This window comes from Sitophilus oryzae, unplaced genomic scaffold, assembly GCF_002938485.1.
Source record: "Sitophilus oryzae breed Bouriz unplaced genomic scaffold, Soryzae_2.0 scaffold_1515_pilon_pilon, whole genome shotgun sequence".
Lineage (NCBI taxonomy): Eukaryota > Metazoa > Arthropoda > Insecta > Coleoptera > Curculionidae > Sitophilus > Sitophilus oryzae.
The window spans coordinates 586,727-609,341 of NW_022146187.1; positions in this window are offsets into that span (position 1 = coordinate 586,727).

The window sequence follows — 22,615 nt, forward strand, 5'->3', positions numbered from 1 at the left end:
TATCAACGAGATGAGCCATCGGAAGAAAGGGACCATAGTACAAAACAGAAAGGTGATCTTTCCACTTCGGATATTGAAACTATTATATACTGTAGTCGTGTTCGGCATTATGCTCTGAGAAATATAGATAAACAAAGAACAACAGATATAAAGCATCCCAGAGAAAAAGAGAGGCAATACCCGTATGTACTCTCTCTGATATTTGTGAAAGTTACAGCAAAGTATTGTTGTAAATGTCATCTTTTTGATCGACCTGAAAACTTCGAGCAAAAAGATGATACTTTCAACAGTACCCTGACAGATATCAGAGACGATACAGGTTTTTCCTCTCTTTTCCCCTGGAATACTTTTAATTTATTATTCTTTCTTTATCTAGATTTCTCAGAGCACTATGAACGAACTCAGCTTGTATGTTTGAAATAATCGTCCAGTTGGCTTAAAAATGATGATCGATGACATTTCCCATATAATTTTACTTTCAAAATTATGATATATCTTTTATTTCTAAGCCATCTATGACGACATTTTTTTCAGTTTTGTTATAATTAATTTTGTCTCTTGATCTACTTGTAACATTATTCTTTTAATTTTATTAATTTATTGTGGTGAAATTAATTTCTGTTGTATATTTGATATTGATATTAAACATATTTTTAAAAAATGGTGTATTTTTTGTGTTTTTGTGTATGTCATAATTAAAAATAAATGAAGAAATATTTTTTTTTTATTTTTTTAAACTTCCCGCCATGCGTGACAATTTAGTCCGTAGTTAGGTTAGGTTAGGTTAGGTTAGGTTGCTGGGGTTTGGGATCATATTTGATCCCTCACTCGGAGGCCTTGGGCCCATTGCGATACCCCTGTATTGTTTTACCAAACCTTCCTCTCATTCTTTCTTTGCGTTAAAGCACTTCCAGCTCTTTGCAAAGTTGCCGATGTCGCTGATGTTGGCTTCTGCTGCTTCCTCTAGTCCCTCCAAAAAACCTTGCCCTAAAGTTTTAATGCGTCGGTATTCCAGTGCCGGACAGTGGCACAGCAGGTGCTCTATGGTTTCTTCTTCCTCTCCGCATTCTCTGCAGTAGTCGTCGTCGGAAACTTTCCATCTTACGAGGTTTACCCCCGTGGAACAGTTTCCAGTGACGACACCTACAATTATGCGTACTAGGTCCTTTTTATGCTCTAGTAGCTGTTTTGTCTTTTTGCTATCTACCACTGGCCATAGTCTTCGAGCTGTAGCACAGTCCTCACGGTGTTGCCACGTCTCTTGCTGCTTGGCCTTGATGGCAGTTCCTATAGCCTCCTTCAGTGTGTTGATCGTCAAAAGTGGTGGGTCATCTGCCACGGCCTCTCCCCTGGCCCCGTCTTTGGCGAGTCTGTCTGCTTCCTGATTGCCCACCACATTGCTGTGGCCTGGCACCCAGCACAGAGTAGCCCCACCCCGACGCAGCCAGGACAGTGCTTCTCGGCATTCCATCACAGTTTTCGATCTCACTGATTGCATGGTGATGCTTCTTAATGCGGGCAAGCTGTCAGAGTATATCACTATATCCCCTATTGGTCTATCAGCAATTTTCTCTCGTATACAACTAGCCGCTTCCTTTATGGCGTAAACCTCTGCTTGTAGAACATTACAGCCATCCGATAGCCTCAAAGATCGTCGGATGTCTAGTTTCTCTGAGAAGATGCCCACACCTGTGCCCCCTGAATTTGCGGAAGCATCTGTGTAGACTGCTATCTCTTGAGTGTTCATTACTCGGTTGCTTTCCCATTCTTCTCTTGTCGGAATGCGAATTCTTATCTTTTCTCCAAAATCATGTTTGGTGAGCATATAGTCCGTTTTCTGGTCTAGCAGATGTGGACTCGGTTCACCATGATTTTCCCTATCACTGGCAATATCCTCGAGTGACCGTAGTTGGTCTGGTTCCACAGATTGGATTCCCTTAATCTTAGGGCACCCTTAGCGGCCAGATCCTTTACGAGCCAGTCGATTGATTGCAAGTCCAGAATTGCTTCTAGCGCAGCTTGCGCTGTGTTGTTCCTTGCTCCAGTTGTACCTAGAGCTGCTAATCGCTGTACTTTTGTGAGGCTTTTACTATTAGTCTCTTTAAGTACCGCTTCCCACCATACTAGTGCTCCATAAGTGATGATTGGTCGAACTATAGCAGTGTACATCCAGTGTATAATGTACGGTTGCAGACCCCATCTCTTTCCAAATAGTTTTTTACATGCATAGAATGCATTTATTCCCTTTATCATCCTTTCCTCCGTGTTCCTTTTCCAGGAAAGCTTCGAGTCCAGAATGATTCCTAAATATTTTGTCTCCTTAGCAAGTACAAGTGTCTTCCCTTCCAGCTTTGGTAGCGTGAACTTGGGTATCTTGTATTTTCTTGTAAACAGAATGAGCTCGGTTTTGTCTGGGTTGATGCCCAAACCATTCCTTTTGCCCATTCCGTTAACTTCTTCAGAGCAGATTCCATGATGTCACTGATCGTCTGCAAGTCTTTGCCAACGATCAATATTACCACGTCGTCTGCATATGCCTTTATCCTAATTCCCTTCATTGTCAGAGAGGTCAGGATCGGGTTCATTACAATCAGCCACAGCAGAGGTGATAATACCCCTCCTTGTGGCGTGCCTCTTGTTGCACACTTTTTGGCTGAGCTGTTTCCCATCTCCGATGTGATAGTCCTGTTCTCTAGCATTTCTAACACCCAGTTGATGGTTAATTGCTCTACCTTTAGTTCCTCCATGGCTTTTTTGATCGCCTCTGTCTTTACATTATTGAAAGCACCCTCTATGTCTAAGAAAGCCACTAATGTGTATTCCTTATCCCTGAGGGATTTTTCAATTGTACCTACTACCGAATGCAGAGCACTTTCGACTGACTTACCTTTAAGGTATGCGTGTTGCGCAGCACATTGCTTCTCAATATCTGTAGTCTCCTTAATATGTAGATCTATCAGCCTCTCTAGTGTTTTCAGTAGAAACGATGATAGGCTAATAGGTCTGAAGTCCTTGGGTAAAGAGTGGCTTGGTTTACCCGCCTTAGGTATGAAGACCACTTTTACCTCTCTCCACTTCTTTGGAATATGCCCCAAATATAGGCATTCCCGGAAGATCCTGGTTAGTAGGGTATTGATGCTCCTTGGAGCTTTTTGCAGCATGATTGGTGTTATTTCGTCCACTCCTGCCGACTTGTATGGGCTAAATGAACGAATTGCCCATGCTACCCTCTCCTCTGTGATGGTCCTGCTGATCTTCTCCCTCTTCTCTGCTTCGTCCCCTGATCCATTGTCGTCTCTCGGCTCTTGCCGATCGATTTCGTTTGGTTCAGGGTCCTTGCAGCCAGGGAAGTGGGTCTCCATTAGAAGATTGAGGGTCTCGGCGTTGGATTCAGTCCACGAATCGTCTGGTCTCCTGATGTTGCTTGGTACCATCGGTTCTTTGGACAGTACCTTCCTCAGTCTGGCCGCCTCGTTGGTGTCCCTGATGGACTCACTGAATTCCTTTACCGATACCCATTTAGCCTCTCTTATTTTCTTTTTATATTCGTTGAAACACTTTCTATAAACGTCCCAACTTTCTTCCGTTTTCTCCTTTTGTGCTTTATTGTATAGCTTCTTTATTCCTGTCCTAGTCTGCCGTAACTCCGCGTTCCACCACGGTTTGGTGTTTTTACGGGGTCGGCTAACAGGGCATGAATTTTTAAAAGCTCTAATAAGCACTTCTCCTAATTTCTCAACCGTATTGTCTATATAGTCGCGATTCGATTTCTCCGGCATATGGGTTAGTTCCCCTTCGCTAGAATACCTATTCACGAGTTTTTCATATTTACTCCAGTCCGTCTTTCTAGGATTCCTATAGGGTTTAACAAGCGGGACTTCTCGTTTAATCCTAAAGAGTATTCTCCTATGGTCGGAGAAGGATCTCTCCAGATCAACCCTCCAATCCTCGACTATCAAACCCCGTCCCTCCGTGGTCAAGGTTAGATCTAAAACTTCCTGCCTAATTTTATTTGCAAACGTTGGCACGTTGCCTCTGTTGCATATAGTAAGGTTATTAGAAAGTATAAAATCCATTATTGACTCACCTCTTTCATTGATATCCTTGCTTCCCCATTGGACGTGATGGCCGTTGGCGTCACATCCTATCACCAGCTGTTGGCCCATTCTTCTGGCTTCTCGAACCAGATTTCGGACCGCTTCCGGCGGGGGATTCTCTTCGTCGTATGGCATGTATGCTGAGACCAGTAGAAGTTTGAACCCCTTTTGGTCCTCGCACGTGGCCACGCTCAGATCGTTTGTGCTGTAATGGGATAGCAATGTAAGCTTTAGTGCTCTTCTTGCTACTATACACGCTCTCTTTTTACCTGTAATCTGTGGGTGAAGTAGAATGTATTCTTTTGACCTCAGTCCCTGGATTTTGTCTCTTGCGATCCATGGTTCCTGGACTAAGGCCACGTCCACCTTCTTTTCACTCATGAACAGCATCAAATCCTCCGTCGCGGCCTCACAGTGGTTCAGATTAATCTGAACCACCCGCAGCCCTGGTTGACTTGGTGCCATTCTTGTCGTTAGGAAGCCTCGCCTTTAGAGCCCCGAGACCAAATTTGATGCTTCCTTCCGATTTCCTCAAGCGATCTAGTGATGCCTCGTCAATGGCGATCACTATATCCCTTCCTTTTCCGTTTGGACTGGCGACTGATGAGACTACCCTCCAGTCCTGTGTCCATAGGTTCTTATTTTGTCTCGCCAAGATCTTCATCGTTGTCTCATCCTTCTCCGGTACTGGAGGAGGGATCCATAATGAGATCGTTTTTCTTAGGGGCAGTTGCGATCTGGGAATGACCTCTAGTCGGGCTCCTGGCCAGATGTCGTTGCAGTTGCGGATTACTTGCGTTAGGAAGTCTCGCGACAACCTGTTGCTGCAACCCACAACTTTGACACCTTTCTGCCATCCAGCCCCGTCGAAGATCACTTCCTCGTCGCTGCCTCCCTCCTTTTCGGCGATAGCCATCAGGATCCTCGACTCAACCGCCATCCACCTTTCGGGCGTCATTTTGCCATCTAGATCAGCTCGATCAATGACAGCGACCTGACATTCGTCCGGCGAATCGAAGCTAGTCGAGGGTTTAGCCCTTTTTGCTACGTTTCCTTCTCCCTCGCCAGACCGACCCCTTTTAACCGGTATCTTTTCAGATTTTGGTTTTTTGGGGTCTGCTGACTTTGGAGATTCCACAATAGCGTCGGACCTCTGAAGCCTTCTCACCGATTTGGAGGACGGCTTCTCCCCTTCCTCAGGAATCACCTCCATTTTCTTTGACTGTTGGTCAGCCTCGAATTTGGAGATTTTTCTCTCGTTGAGCTTGATGAGGTTTCTTTCCCGTTCGGTCAAGTCTTCCTTCTTCTTCAAGCTCATCTTTTTCAAAAAAGTCTGAGCGTTCCGGTAGACTTTTTTGGCCTTTTGGAACGCCGTTAGACTTTTCCTCTTGATGCTTTTCCCTTGGCCTGCGTCGGCTTCCGGATTGAGCAGCCCCTCCTCGGAGTCGGAGTCTATGGAGAGATCATCATCGGTTGTCCTCCGATCTCCATATTCTCCAGTCGAGAGGAGATACTCCCGGCGCCTTTGCTGCCTTGGGTAGCATTCTCCTGTGCACTTGTGGCTTGGGAAGATCCAGCAGCCAAGTGTACCACTGCTGGATCACTGTCGTCGTGTGAAAATGAGCCCCCCCCAGAATCCGAATGGGGCTCGGCCACCTCAGTGGAGGTGGGAGGATTTCCCAATAGTCCGTAGTTCCTACAAGCGAAATTGGGGGCGCTAGTAGCAGTAGACTTGTCAACAGTGTCAAATTTAAACGTCAATTTCACTTTCCAATATTTAGCAAGGCGCTCGCACTTCTCCTTGTGTATGTGTTTTGTGGATATCACCGTAGACGGTTTTCTTGCATCCTGCATACATGACCACTCCATTTTAAGCGGGATTTAGTAATCATGACTTCAACGGTCTCGCAGCTAGCTTTTTCAAGGACCGATACGTTTGAGACATGGTGGAACCATTTGATTCGTAAGAGGTGTTTAAGGTGACTATGTTGCAGCTGGCTTAATGCGTTCATATATCTGCGGTACGGCACCCAGGTTTCGCTTCTATATAACATGGTAGGGATTATGATTATTATTATGATTATCACCTACAGTTAGAAGATCATAGGCATTACAAAAAAATTTAAGGATAGATGCAAATCAATTTATTTTTTTATTGAAAAAGTTGCAGCTAGACTTTTTCTCCTGGGCCATAAACTACAAATTACTAATACACTCATAATTTTCATAAGTATTAATAAACCTCACAGAATTTTTTTCTGACTACTAACCTGACGCTATTTTAAAAACACCTTTTGAAGAACTAAAGTTAAACCGTGGCTTTCGGGTTTTTTTTATTAACCTAAAGAAAAATTATTCATCTCCATTGAAAAAATGAATCAACCTCGAAGAGAAGTTCTATAATAAAGCTTCATTCAGAACCTGAAATTATTGGAATAATTTGATGGTTTCAATTATACTTTATACTCAAGAGTTTACGATCATTTAGAATGTCTCAAAAATACAACTAAAGTTAATCGAATATATTAGCAACAGTTTGCTGTAGTCAGTTGCATCCATAGAGAATGCCTAATTTTTAGCTTATAAACAATCAACTTTTGATTTCTAACCACAATTTCTTTTAACGGACGATAATTAAAGACCAAAATTACAGATATAGATTAGGATATATTAATAAATAAATAATATATATATTTTTTTCAGCCTATCTACAAAAATATTAAAAATACAATAACTGTCCTGAAATAAAAACTATATTAGACATCTACTTTAGATGGTCTGTACTTACTTTGCGATAAATATCGTAATATTAAGTCATACAGGGTGTTCAAAATTCTACGCCAAACTTTCTAAAATATAAAATAATTTTTCTGTTTTTTTTTAATGGAATACCCGGTATATTATTTTTTTAATAGATGGAGAGTATTTCAAAATTTTTAACAATTCCGCAGATATTTGCAGTTTTATATTTCATATGGCATTTTCGACAGTAAACTTTTATCAAAGCCACACAATAATTTTTCTCTCATATTTTACCGTTGAAAGAACCATATGAAATAATACAGCGTGTATCTGCAAAGCCGTTAAAAATTTTGAAATACTCTAAATACAAAAAAAATTCATTTTTTAATTTTCCGTTTATTGAAAAAATAATATACCGGGTCTTCCATTAAAAAAACGAAGAAACATTTTATATTTTAGAAAGTTTGGCGTAGAATTTTGAACACCCTGTAAGATTTAAAATTACGATATTTATAAAGAAAAAGTAAGTACAGACCATCTAAAGTAAATACCTAATATAATTTTGATATCAGGACAGTTCTTGTATTTTTAATAATTTTTTTAAAAAAGGCTGAAAAAATATTTTTTTATCTATTTATTAATATCCCTCGATCCACTCACACTTTTTTGCTTTCTGGTCACTTCCTGTTTTACCGAAAATTACTACAACTTTTGATTTTTAAATGGCATCTGGTATTTCTTCGATAGAAAATGACATTCTGAATAGAATGCCATATCATATGTCAACTTTTGACATTTTCGCTTTAAAAAATCGTATTTTAAATTTCAATCTAGAGTTCCATGGCTGTGTTAAAAACACTAATTTTTAATCAATGAGACTTGGAAAATAGATTTGATCGTCTTGTTTTTCGTGTCTTGTTCTGGTCTGTTTAAAGATACCCAAATCGCATTTTTAATCATATCTCATTTTTTTTTCAAATGGAACGAGGCGAGGGTGGCTCATTAGCATATTTGCAAAAAGCATTTTTTTAAGAATAATTTGCTACCACGCACTTGGTATTTTGAGTCAAATTGTCGTTATGAACCGCATGTTACAATTTCAAATAAACCATATGAGAAAATGCCAAAGTTAACATATAATATGTCATTCTATTCAGAGTGTCATTTTCTATCAAATAAAGCAAACAAAAAACTAGGGTGCCATTTAAAAATCAAAAGTTGAAGTCGTTTCCGATGAAACAGGAAGTGACCAAAAACAATTGAAGGGGTGGCTGCAATAACCAAGCAGCTCGATTTTAATTAATTTGTGGGAAATCGGCCAAAGGATCGGCCAATTTTTTTAAAGGGCAATTCATTAAAAATCTCATTTTCGAAAAAAAGTGGATCTGCCTGGTTATTGCAGCCACCATTTCAATTGAATGCACCAATCAATCCTAATTTATGTCATATACTAACATAACTAACATTCCAAAACTCGTTTTTTTATCTGAAAAAATAAAAAAGTTATAGGGGGTGAACCACTTTTGAAACCCACCCGGTATACTTTAGGTTTGCAGTTAAACAAAATTCCTAAGTTTTTAATGTTAGGAGCTACAGATGTCCGACGTGTCTACTATTGCCGGACACTGTATGCTTTACTTTACCGAAAAGGTGCACTGATAAAAAAGATAGACTTGAACTAAAGTCGTCATCGTTCTTGAAAAATTTAGTGGCAACAGAATTTATTTTAGCGTAAAAGAAAATATTTTGCCTGAAGAAAAACTCTCTTAACTCAAGAAAACTGGTTCTCTTGAAAAATTCGAAAATTTCTCTTGAATCTATTTTCATTCGACCAAGTGCAAGTTACTTTGTTTTAAGATAATAAGAAAAATACGCTAGGAAGTACTTCATTCAAGAAACATGGTCATTTCTCCAATAGCTAAATACTCTTTTGTTGAAAAATAATAACAACACGCAAAGACGATGACGAAGGACGGTAATCAGTCGGCAGTCCGATCAGTCGTACATCATAGTACGCACGGGTTTTGTTGCTTGGAATTTTCCACTTGGAATTTTGCATAATTTTTTTTAAACGCATATCGTATAACAAATTAGTGATCGTTATTAACATGCATTTGTCATTTTTTATGGACACATTTTAGGATATATGGATTCTTTAAAGGAGTTTCTAAGAAAAAGAGACATTTACCTAATGCACCTGTTTAGATAATGCATGTGTGACTATAGATAGAATAAGAATATAGGTATCGATTTTTTTATGCAAATAATTACAAAAATTTTAGAATTTCAAGTCGTCGTATTAAAAAATTCAAAATGTGACCAAAGCTTATAATTTTAATAATTTATTTGGTTTACTTTGATTAAGCGTGATGTAACATTTCATTGTAATTTGTAGAGTGATGAACCACCCCAAAAAATACCAAGAAGTGAAGAAGCAGAAATAACTACTATCGAGGAAAATAATATCACTTTACTTACTACAGACCAGGAAACCTAAATTTATCAGAAAATAATATACCTCGTAATATGCCTGTATATGATGTATAGTTGTATACTTCTCTTAGATCAAAATAAATTTTAGTTGAGTCAATAGTATTCGCTATTTGTTTAAAAAAATGTCTCTTTAATCAAGAAATGTCCCTTTTCAATCAAGAATGTTTGCATGAATCATAGAGACTATTGTTCTTGTAGCAAGAACTTCTTTGCATATTCATTTTGGGTCAAGAGTGAAATACTTTGGACAGATAGATTCTTCTATTCTCTAAAGTAATTTTTTAAAGCTTATGAAAAGATAGTTAATGCTTTGGGCAAAGAAGCATCGTTCTTGGCCCTATTGAAAAGCGCCAATCTTTTGGGTCAAAGTCATATTCATATCGACTGAGAGATCCTTTTTTTCAGTGTGGCGAACACTCACATACTGATTTTTCATTTTTGAAATATTGACGTCGCGAAGTCTGACAGATTCCATGTCAGCATTAGTGAAAGATTTTAATAACATTGCCCCACAAGACTATAAAATATTTTATTTTCTGTTGAATAAAAAACTTATTATAATTTTGGAGACCGTACAATAAAAAATAACTGTAAATTAACCCGACACCTTTCTTAATTTTCGCTAGAACCCGAAATTTATTGTCGGAATAACACTAATGTCCATCTGCCTCTGCGTCGAATTACTGTCGAAATTTATTCGGTGGTACCGGGACAATAACGCCTCATAACCTTTCGGGGAGGTTGATTATTGCCGAAAAAAAGACATAAAAAGGCCGAATTTACAACAAAAAACAATAAAGGCTGGAAGGCACCTGCCGTTAACATAGAAGAAGATCGTCGAGCACCCGCTCTCTGAACTCATAAACGTTTTGTTGCTCTTTTGAACGGTGTCGATTATACAGGTTGTCTCTCAAATATCAGCAAAAATTTTAACTGCTAACAGCTATTCTTGTTCGTAGATTAGAATATAAAATGTGTTAAGGATTAATTAAAGTTTTATTTGTCCCTTTATGGCCAACAGGCAATTATGTTATTTTTTGTTTGTATTATATTAAAATTAAAAAAAAACTTTTCTTGTTGGATATGTTTAAAGCAGAATAAATACAGTAAATCACCACAATACACCAAAACACTTTTACTCTTACACTGGACGCGCGTTTCGCTAACCATGTTAGCATCATCAGCAGATGATTATAGACTCAATACCCTTAGTTTATAATCATCTGCTGATGATGATAACATGGTTGGCGAAACGCGCGTCCAGTGTAAAAGTAAAAGTGTTTTGGTGTATTGTGGTGATTTACTGTTTTTATTTTGCTGTGTAACGCCAAAGGTTCCAACCCTCAACTGTAATACGTTTAATGAGAAATTGTCCAATTTTATTATCTCAACCGATATCCAGGTATTTTATCCGGTCTATATTACAATCTTCTGCATTTATTTCCTATACTTGTACGTGTATTTTTCTTCAGGTATCAACTCTTCGCATCTATACTATAGTCTGTAAAACGAATAACTTTGAATTTGACAGTTCCCGCGGGCTTTTCTAGTGTTAGTTTTATTAGGTTAGCAACTTGCGGGCCATGCTGAGGCAATGCCGTCTCTAATAGAACAGCCTCGGAGCGAGATTTCTGACGTCACGCTAGTTAGATACTACAGATTAATTATATTGTAGAATACATGGAAAACATTCCTCGTATATGTAATTTTTTGGATTATATTCGACACATTTACATTCGACATTTTTTTCATATGACACAGCGCTGATGAAGGCTATAAACGTTAGCAATAACGTTTTTTTTAAACCAAAAAAAAATAATGAAAAACCAAATGCAAACTTAATCAGCGTTTTTCCCGAACCTAAATCCCAAAAAATCAAAAATTTTAGAATAATTTTACATATAAAATGACAGCGATCTTCATTTCATAGCCATCGCTGACGCCTTTTTTCTATGATATTGTGTTATTTGCAAATATAATTTTTCGCACATTGATGCTTGCAAAACATACATATAAATTTTGTGAATGCAAATAATAATACATCACTATTAGTACATATTGAATGTTTTTTGTTAAATTAGATCGATTTTCAAACCCCAAAATTTAAAATATATTTTACATTTTACCCATTATCTTATGTACCTATTCATTATTTGTATATTGTAAAACATTTGATGCATTTGTATGGTTCATAGTTTATTTGCCAAAGTATTTATTACTATAAATAGGTATATATATTGTATTTATTAACTGTATATTATATGAACTATATCATTTTTAAAATACAAACCAAAAATACGAGGAATAATTATGTTTTCCATGTATTCTACAACATATTTATTAATCCGTGGTATCTAACTAGCGTGACGTCATAAATCTCGCTCCAAGGCTGTTCTATTAGAGACGGCATTGGTTTGATATTTAGAAATGTTAAAGGCTGATGACATTTTACTTTTGTCAATTATGACATTTCGCGTTGATTTTTGCAAGAAGAGGAAGAACTGTCACTTGTTTTATAATTTTCCTTTTCTATTTCACGAAAGTAAAAAGAGTTACCTATCTGATTTGTTCAGGCACTCATTTTAAAGAATATCAGTAACTTTTTGGATAGAGGGCTTTTATATTTGCCATGTTGGTAAAAAATAACGGTCAAAATTCAAAGTTATTCATTTTATAGACTATAATATATAAAATCCTTAAGTGACTGACATACTGATTAATCACGATCCTACTCAAACCACACAACGTAAGAAGCTCAATTTTGGCATACAGGTTGATTCTAGAGTGTAGAGGTTCGATAAGAAGGGATTTTTCGAAATTCCAGTTCCAAGGGGGTGAAACCACCCCTCAAATATTACAATATTTGTTATTTAAAAAACGGTCAAGTTTCCGAAAAAACGCTTAAACACGTATATCTTATTTTGTTTTTTCACAAGATTTTTTAAAAATGTATACAGGGTGATTCGAAAAATCTGGTCATTGATTAATCACAATCCTGCTTAAAGCGCTTGACGTAAAAAGCTGATTTTTGGAAAACAGATTGACTTTAGGGTGTAGAGGTTCGATAAGAAGGGATTTTTTGAAACTCGAATTCTAAGGGGGTGAAACTATCCCTGAAATATTAAAATATTTTTTATTTAAAAACCGGTGAATTTTTCGGAAAAACTCTTAAATACGTATATTTTATTTTGTTGTTTTACATATTTTAAGACTTTAAACTGCTTGACGTTTAAAGCTGATTTTTTGCAAACGGATTGATTGTGGGGTGTAGAGGTTCGATAAGGAGGGGTTTGTCGAATCTCAAATTCCAAGAGGGTGAAAACGCCCCTCAAATATTACAATATTTGTTATTTAAAAAACGGTTTGTCTTTCGGGAAAACGCTTGGACAAACATAATTTATTTGTTCTTTTTACATATTTTTAAATTTTTTTAAAAATCATACAGGGTGTTCCAAAAAGTTGGGTAATTTCTTAATCACGATTCTGCTTAAACTGCTTGACGTAAAAAGATTATTTTTGGCAAACGGATTTTTCGAAAGTCAAATTCCAACGAGATGAAATTACCACTCAAATATTACCAAGTTATATAATAATATCGCCATATTGTTTTTTCTCATGCTGACATAAATGTGAGAAAATTTTATCCAGTTTGTATGTTAATGGAAATTCTTGCTTTGCTTTATCATCACCATTACAGGGGTGTAAAGCTAGTTCGCCTCCCCGTGGTGCACCCTGGATAGCGTTGTAAAACGTGAACTAATTGAACTAGCACTAACTGGCAGCCAGACAATCAGAACGATCTCCTGGCTATCAAAGGCACATCACTACTCGATGACACAGACGACACGAAATAGCCGTTCTCACGGCCAGTTGACAAGGAATCTTGGACCCTGTATCAGGATTTGCCAATTAAATGTGGAAGGAATAAGCAGGGCCAAATGTGACGTCCTGCAGAAGATCCTGACCGAAAACGACATCGACGTCGTTGCCATTCAGGAGACACATACGGAGAATGAGGAGCAGCTTACGAAGAGGGGTAAGATATGTGGCTACGATCTAGTCGGGGCCACACACCACCACGCTTATGGTGTGGCAACTTATGTGAGGTCCAATATCGAAAATGTTCACTTGCACTCAACATCTTCCAACAACATACATGAGGTGGTGATCCAAATAGGAGATTACACCATAAATAACACGTACAAACCTCCGGCAGTCCCATGGCCACCACAAGTTCTACTACCATTGCAACATCCATCTATCTATGTAGGTGATTTCAACAGCCATCATACACAATGGAAATACAGAGATAACGATGAAAATGGCGAGGCACTTGTAGATTGGGCGGATGAAAATAACATGTACCTTGTATTTGACGCAAAGGATAGAGATTTCTTTTTTTCGGCGTGACCACAAACTCTCAGATGTGACCACAGACTCTCAGATGTTCTCTAATAGTCTGGATAAGTGCCTGAGGTGGATCCCTCCTAGACTGGCAGATAACATACCACTAAGAACATCTCGTAAAATCCTACCAGACTTTCCACATAGCCAACACCGACCTGCTTTAATAGAGATTGGATAACTATCCCCTTGGTAATATCTTTCCCTCGACCACGGTGGAATTTTCAGAGAGCAAACTGGGAAATGTTCTCTAATAGTCTGGATAAGTGCCTGAGGTGGATCCCTCCTAGAGCAGATTCATACACGAGATTTGTAGCTGCGGTCGTAAGCTTCGCAAAGACGGCCATACCCAGAGGATACCGCAAACAATATATCCCAGGATGGGACGAGCAATGCGAAACCCAATACCAGGCATTTCTCGCTAGCAACGACCAGGAAATTGCCGACGAGTTGCTACACAGTCTTGACTCGGCCCGTCGAGGGCGATGGGTGGAAACCGTTCAGGCATTGGACTTCAAGACTTCTAGTAGAAAAGCATGGTCTCTTTTAAGAAAACTAAGTGACGGCAACAAGAGCGCCCACAAGGACACACCAATACCTCCAAACAAGATAGCCTCCCATATAGTGTCAACCTCGAAAGCTCCGAGAGATAGAACTCACACAGCTCAGATTAGGCGCGAGCTCACAGCGCTAAAATCTACTTGTGACGACCAAACGGAATTTTCCCGGCCATTCTCGTTAGACGAAATAACCATTACTCTCAAGGACGTAAAACCGGGAAAGGCACCTGGATATGATGGAATCCACTCAGAGTTCCTACTGCACTGTGGAAAATATGCAAGAAGCTGGTTAGCAAAATTCTTCACAGATATCATAACACACAGCATAATACCTCAACAAATGAAACGCTCAAAAATCATCGCCCTATTGAAGCCAGGAAAGCCGAGCGATGAACCAAAAAGCTATCGCCCAGTGGCATTGCTGAGCTCAATTTATATAACTGTCGGAAACATATCAACGACTTCCATTTATCTTCTTTTTTTGTTGCACAAGCGGTGCTTCTACTTTATCCATCCTTGTCAAGGACCTATCGTCCACGCGCCAAATTTGAACATTAATTTTAAAAATTTAATTTGTAAAATGCATATATTTGAACAATAAATTGAATATTTACTACTTCTACTACTGTCACAAAAATTAAATTATATAAAAAATACATTTAGCCACACCGTACGAACATCAATATTTTTAGGAAATCTAACCAGGAAGTATGCATGTGGTTTAATAGAAATAAAAGAACAACTGAATACTTTACTTGCCCATGAAAAGATAGTTAGGGGAACTTTATATTAGAACTTCCACACTTAAGCACCTACTTAAAATTAATTTTGAACACACTTGCATTCTTAGCTATATAAAAGCAGAATCAGAATAAAAGCGCTATTCAGAATATCAGTTCCTATCGAATAAAGTTAAAAAAATAGGTGCCATTTGTGCGAGGGTGCTATTTAAAAATCAAAAGTTGTAGTCATTTGCGGTGAAACAGAAAGTGACCAAAAACAATTGAATACGTCAATCATTCCTAATTTATGTCATATACTAACATACTAAATCTTTTTTTTTATTTGAAAATATAAAAGTTTTAGGGGTGAGCCACTTTTGAGATGCAGTCGGTATATAATGTAGGGTCCGACCTAGACATAATACTTGTTAATATGAAAATGCAAGGCAAATAATTCACTTTTTCCAACTACAATACATTTTAGTACAATAAAATTAATGAAATTCAAATACCATATGATCGAAAAAAAAACGATGTGTTAGGTTCGCTTTAGGTTGTAGTCCGTAGATTGTATGGGAGGGGGGTAGTTAATCAACACGACCTTATAGATCTATTGTGTCTCCCTTTCTTGAGTACACTTATATAATTTCAGGGTTTTAAATAAGTCAGTATCTGAGACGGTTTTATAGAAGTTAGTTCTCCATCTCCGATATCAGTCGTAACAAAGTTTTTGGCACGAATGGTTGTTATCTCGATGCACTCAGTGACGGGGTGTTCTAGTGTTTTCCCATATTCCCACCAGAATCTGCATTTGCCGTTTTTTCTTAGCTTCAATCTATTGAGGTGTTCATTTAGGAGATAGTGTCCTGTTTCGGCACATGAAAGCATTAAACAAATTGCAACAGAAACACCTTAGACAACTGTTAAGTATCAAATGATACCACCATGTCTCAAAGGTATCAGTCCTTGAAAAAGCTAGCTGCGAGAGCGCTGAAGTCATGATTACTATTTCCCGCTTAAGATGGGTTGGGGACGTATGCAGAATGCAAGAAAACCGCCTACCGAAATCTCTTCTTTACGGTAAGCTTGTAGAGGGTAAGAGAAAACCAGGTGGACAACTCAAAAAATACATATAGACATTTTCCATGAAAACTTAAAGTGGATAAGCATGTAGAATCAGTGAGAGGAAGCAGCGCACAATAGAAAGTAATGGAAAAGAATTGTAAACTCAGTTAACAACGACAACCAAAAAGTAAAGAGGCACCAAAGTAATGAGATTTTTAACCGGAGTGCGGAAGAGAGATAACATCACGTATCAGGCTTTTCAGTCACAGAAAAGCTCATGAAAGAAAACGTCTTAAGTAACCATTTTCTGATGCGTGTCAAATACTCGTGAGCGAGTAAAGACAGTAAGTTAGTAAGTGTCCTGTTAAGAACCCCAATACAAGGATTGTTCTTACTTAAATCAAGGAAAGTCTTTTATTTTTCTCGGTTGTAAGACCGTTGATGGATTCCTATTCGAAGTTACGAATGGAGACTTCAAGGTTCTTGAATCCTGCTTTAAGACGGTTTCCACTTAAGAAGCAGAACGGTTCTAGTCCAGTTAGTGGAGTGTTCGTTCCTTTTCTAGCTAGATCGTTTGCTTTTTGAGCTTTTAAATAATTCGAGTATACTAGGTGCTAATACAATTTCATTGCAATAATGTATCGCTGTTTATTTTGCAGTCAAAGGTATACAGAATCAGTAGGGCATGAACCGTCCAAATGTACGGTTCTTCGCAGGGAAGAAATAGACGTGTGAAATAATTATTGTGTCAATTGTTTTTTGGCAGAAGTATTTAGAATATACAGGGTGGTCTCAACTGTACTCCGGAAACTTCTGTAGCATATTCTGCAGATAGAAATAAGTAACAAAGTTCGTATAAATGTATGTCCTAAAATGCTTAGTTTCGGAGATACGGGATGTAGAAGTTTCATTTTTATTTCGATTTTTTCCAAATAATTTTTTACTAACATATCGACATTTCGATGAAAATTGGAGTCTCGGAGTTTTTTGACGTGAGAAATTTGATTTTGATGTCAATATGACTACTCTTTGTAGAGGGTATCACCTACATATCTTTTAACTGGTTTAAAGAGTAATAACTTTTCGTCCGTACCTTTATAAAACTACTGAGTGAAAAATATGCTTTTACGACATTTTTGACGTAAAAATCATCTCTTGGTAAAAATCGTTACGAGTAATACTTCTCAAAATATTTGGAATCGAACCTGTCATCATTGACATAAATAAAACATTTAGTCAACATGTTATTAACATAGTTATTAGACCGAAATCATAAAAAAACATGTTGCAGAAGCACAACAAACTAGCGATAATTAATTATTTCTGGTATGCAATCGGAACGAGAAACCTTTAACGGCTTTTCATGTTAAAGGTACATAATTTAACAAATACGTTTAAATTACCTATACCGCGGCCTCCCCATAAGAGCAATGAGAGAATTTATGTCCCAGTATTGAAGGAGGACAGAAAATCGAGTCGAATGGTTTCAAGACATAGGTTCATCCTTGTTTAGTCAAACCTCCTACCACACAAGGATAGACTTATGTAGGAAATGCATTGAAATCCTATAGCCATCCTTTAACATCGGGACAGGAATTTAAGCGGTACCCTCCGTATAGGTAATTTAAACGTATTTGCAATTTAATAATGCGCTGCCTTCGCCGCTCGTTCGAAAGGTTTTTGTGCCAAAAGTTCAACAGAAACTGTTTTATCATTATTTTTTCGGAGAAAAATTTATGATTAATTTAAAAAAAATAAAAATTTCCCAAATGTATTATTTCAGTCAAATAACTATCTACTCAACGTGTTTCTTTTTAGGTAATAATGACATGCATTGACTATTTCCATTCTAAATGTCTTGAGAATGGTTGCTCGTAGCGAGACTATAGACTAATATGGTTGGCTCGTAGCGAGTAACCAAGAGACATTTTATACGTAAAAAATCACGGAAATGTATATTTTTTCACTCAGTAGTTTTATACAGGTACGGATGAAAAGTTATTACTCTTAAAAACAGTTAAAACACATGTAGGTGGCGGTCCCTACAAATAGGAGTCATATTGACATCAAAATCGAATTTCTTATGTCAAAAAACTCCCAGACACCAATTTTCATCCAAATATTGATGGTACTTCAGAGATTATTTGAAAAAAATCGAAATAAAAATGAAACTTCTACACCCTCTATCTCCCAAAGTAAGCATTTTAGGACAATTATTTATACGACCTTTTTACTTATTTTTATCTGCAGAATATGCTGCCGAAGTTTCCGGAATACAGTTCGGACAACCCTGTATTGCTTTAAAATAGTCATTCAAGTTTTATGCTCTGACGTTTTTTATTTAATGGAAATATACGAGGAAAAATATTTTTTCTATGAGTAAAAGTATTTTAAATTCTTTCCACGACTTCCACCCACGCATCAACGACCAAAATCGGCCTCCGTATATACTCTTTCGATCAGACTCCTCTGTCCGAAAATAACTTATGGTTACAATAACTCAATCACGATCGCCTACCCCGCACATCGGCGGGGCTCGACACCGCGCGCGATCTGGAAAAATTTCATTCTGAGAAGTCGGGTCTCGCGGAATGGATTAAAAACGACCAAAAGTCCGGCGGCGAAGGAGAGAGGGAGAGGGAAAGAAATAAAACACTACTACAAGAAGACGAAGAAGCAGAAGAGGAAAAATAAAACGAGGGCTACGACAGAACCACGCCGGACTCGATCGCGCTGCGACAATATAAATATTTTGCTTATGCATTCGCAGCAAAAATTATGTTGACAAGCGAACAAAGGCGAGATGAAGCGCTCGATATGCTCGGACCTGCTCCCCTGCAGCCCCTCGAGTGTACAGCTCTTCTCACCGGCGACGGCGGAGATGACCAGGTGGTCGAGGGAGGACTTGAGTCCCCCCTGATCCCCTTTCGTTCCCGGCTAGACATATAGAGAGATGAAATATTTTCGAAATATTGAATCTGTTACGTTTCAATTTGCATGGAGCTAGCAAGCGGGAATGTTAGAAAATTAAGTGAAAAGAAAATTAAATAATTTTATTTCTTACTGAATTAATACAGTACTTTTATTTTAACTGTGAACATAGGCGTAGCATCATTACGCTCTGTTCATTTTTAAAATAAAACAGTCAATGCATTGAATTTTTTCAAATACGTTTAAATATATTCATTAAAAATAGTAAATTTTCAGCAGATGATGAAAATTAACTGTTTTTAATACGGTTGTTAACACCAAATGTTCCAGCCCTCAACTATAATCCCATTATCTTTTGTACTATTAAATTGTCATTTACTGTCTCTTCTGTGTCTCCCACTATTACCAGTGAAGACTCATTCAGAACCTCGAAATTAGTGGTTTCAATTAGCGTAGAAGTTTGTTCCTTTAATATCAATGTAAGCATTTCTCAAAATTAGTGGTCATTTTCAATTAGTAGAAAAAGTTAACAAACTTTTGACTTTCTAACTAATTATACCTCAAAATTTGCGGTTAATGTCATTTTGGCATTTGATTATCATCCGTCAAGAGAAATTGTGGTTAGAAATCAAAACTTTATTGTTTTATAAGCTAAATATTTGGCTTTATCTATGGATCCAACTGACTACCGCAAGCTGTTGATAGGATATTCTATTAATTTTAATTGTGTTTTTTAGACATTGTGAATGATTGTGAAACATTGACATTGTGAAACACTTCATACTTAAAAATTTATGGTCATTCGGCAATGTCTGAAAAAATGCAATTAAAGTTAATAGAATATCCTAGGGTATGCAGATGACATAGTCATCATTGCACGGGGGAAACATGAAGGCACCCTGTGTGATATTATCCAAAGGGGACTCCGCATCGCTGAGAGATGGTGCAGGACTGTCGGGCTGAGTATTAACTCAGATAAAATCGCAGTAGTGCCATTCACCAGAAAGCGAAGTTTGAAAAACTTGAAAAGAATCCATCTAGATGGAAAGGAAATGCTGCCATCACAGGAAGTGAAATATCTGGGAATAACCCTGGATAACTTCTCTGGAACAGGCATATTAAGATCATTACCAGCAAAGCCACAAAGGCTCTCATGATATGCAGAAGACTGGCGGGAAATAGATGGGGCTGCACCCTAACATTTTGCGCTGGATGTATACATGATAGTAAGACCCATGATTACTTATGGAGCAGTTGCTTGGTATACAAAACTAGAGCAACGTACAGCAAGGCAAAACTTGTGCAAAGTACAGAGACTGGCATGTATTTGCATCACAGGTACTATGAGAACATGTCCAACAGCAGCAATGGAGGTCATTCTAGACCTAACACCACTGCACATTGTCGTCGCGTCGGTAGTTATGCCAATGCGACAATGATTAGAATGGTCATTGACGGAAACAGTACTGGGAAAATTTCAGGTCAGGGGCTTGGAACACCCTCAAAAAGAAAATCCCACTTCTCCAACTCCCAGTGGATAACATACCAAGAATTTACAACTTTGAGAAACACCTCACTGCAGTATTGAGTAATAAAAAGGATTGGAAGAAAGAAACGCTTACTCAGCATATAAAAGACCATACCATCACGTGGTATACTGATGCTTCCAAAACCAAAGCAGGGACAGGGATAGGAGTATTTGGGTCGTAAACTAAATACTCCGAACACCTCCCCCAGTATCCTTCAAGCTATCGAAAGATGCGTACAATTTATCTTAGATCGGAACTATCGAAAACAGGAAATTGCCATCCTATCCGATAGTCATCCAGCACTTAACGCGATCAACTCAGTAACCATCAATTCGAAGTTGGTCAAAGAATGCCTAGAGAAGCTCGACAAATTAGGCAAAGAAAATAAAGTTCTCCTACTCTGGGTGCTGCGCACCAACGCATTGAAAGCAATGAAAAAGCAAATGATCTAGCTAGAAAAGGAGCGAACTAACTGGACCAGAACCGTTCTGTTTTCGAAACGGGAACCAACTGAAAGCGGAACTGAAGAATCTGGAAGACTCCATCCGTAATTTGGAATGGGTGTCCTCCAACGGTCTAAGACCCTCGAAAAAGTTCCTCAGAACTTACGACCGAGAAAAATCAAAGGTTTTCCTTGATTTAAGTAAAAACAATCCGAATATTATTATATCCGAACCTCCTCAACGAACACCTCAGTAGGCTGAAACTGAGAAACAACGGCGAATGCAGATTTTGTGGGGAAAATGGGGAAACACCAGAACACCTTATCACTGAATGCGCCGAGACGACCACCATTCGTGCCATGAACCTTGGTACTTCTGATGTCGAGGATGGAGAGCTGGCCTCTGTAGAGCCGTCTCAGATACTGGCTTTTGATAAAGCCCTGAGACTGTATGATGAGTTATAACTTGTTATAATTCAAGAAAGGGGAACACACAATAGATCTATAAGGTCGCGGTGATTAAGTCCCCTCCTAAACATTCTACATTCTACATTCTAAAAGAATATCCTAGAAACAGCTTAAGGTAGCCAGTTGTATCCATAGAAAAAGCCTAATAATTAGTTTATAAAACAAGAAACTTTTGATTTCTAACAGCAATTTCTCTTGACGGATGATAATCAAAGGCCAAAATAATACTCGTAAATTTTGAAATATAATTAATGGCAAAAGTTAAAGTTTGTTAAGCTTCATTCAGAATTAGTGGAATAAATTAGTGGTTTCAATTAGCGTATTCCTTTCTTATTAGTGGAAAAAGTTAACAAACTTTTAACGTTTCCACTAATTATACTTCAAAATTTGCGACAAATATCATTTTGGCATTGGATTATCATCCGTCAAGAGAAAATATGGTTAGAAATCAAAAGTTTATTGTTTTATACGGTAAAGATTAAGCTTTCTCTATGGATACAACTGACTACCGCAAGCTGTTATTAGGATATTCTCATAGATAAATGCAACAAGTTTAGATTGGAAAGACCGTAATAATTTTGGGTCGCGAAATTATTTTGGGTCGCGACCGTTATACGCGAACTGGCGCTGCTATAGCGGTCGCTAAGAACAACGGCAAACAAAAACAGAAATAATTTTCTCTTGTCAAAGTCAGAATCTTCAAAAATCATAATAATCTTTCAAAATCTAAACCGCTCTCATTAAAGAAATTCCGAAAAGTGTTTATATAGAGTCCATTTTCAAAGTAATTATTGCTATCTTGTGAGTTTAATTCAAGTTTTATTTACTCCAACCGGTGATAATTGTGAAAAAGTGGCATTAAAAAGTTAAAAAGCTGTGCTGTGAACTGTGAACTGCAAAAACCATCGTGGATCGTGGCATAACGTCGGTTTCCAATGTTTCATAGGTATTGCATACATGCGTCCTTATAAAATAAAGTTTCTTGTATGCAAAACACTGTATTTTATTTATAAAATTAAGCGAAAATAGTAATAAATTTGAATAAACAATATTTGGCGATATAATTCCGGAAAAAGCCGAACCGCTCCGAAATTTTCAAAAGCTTTGGGTCGCGACCGTTGCAAGAATAGCGCCAAATAGTGTTTACATTGTCCTTATGGGC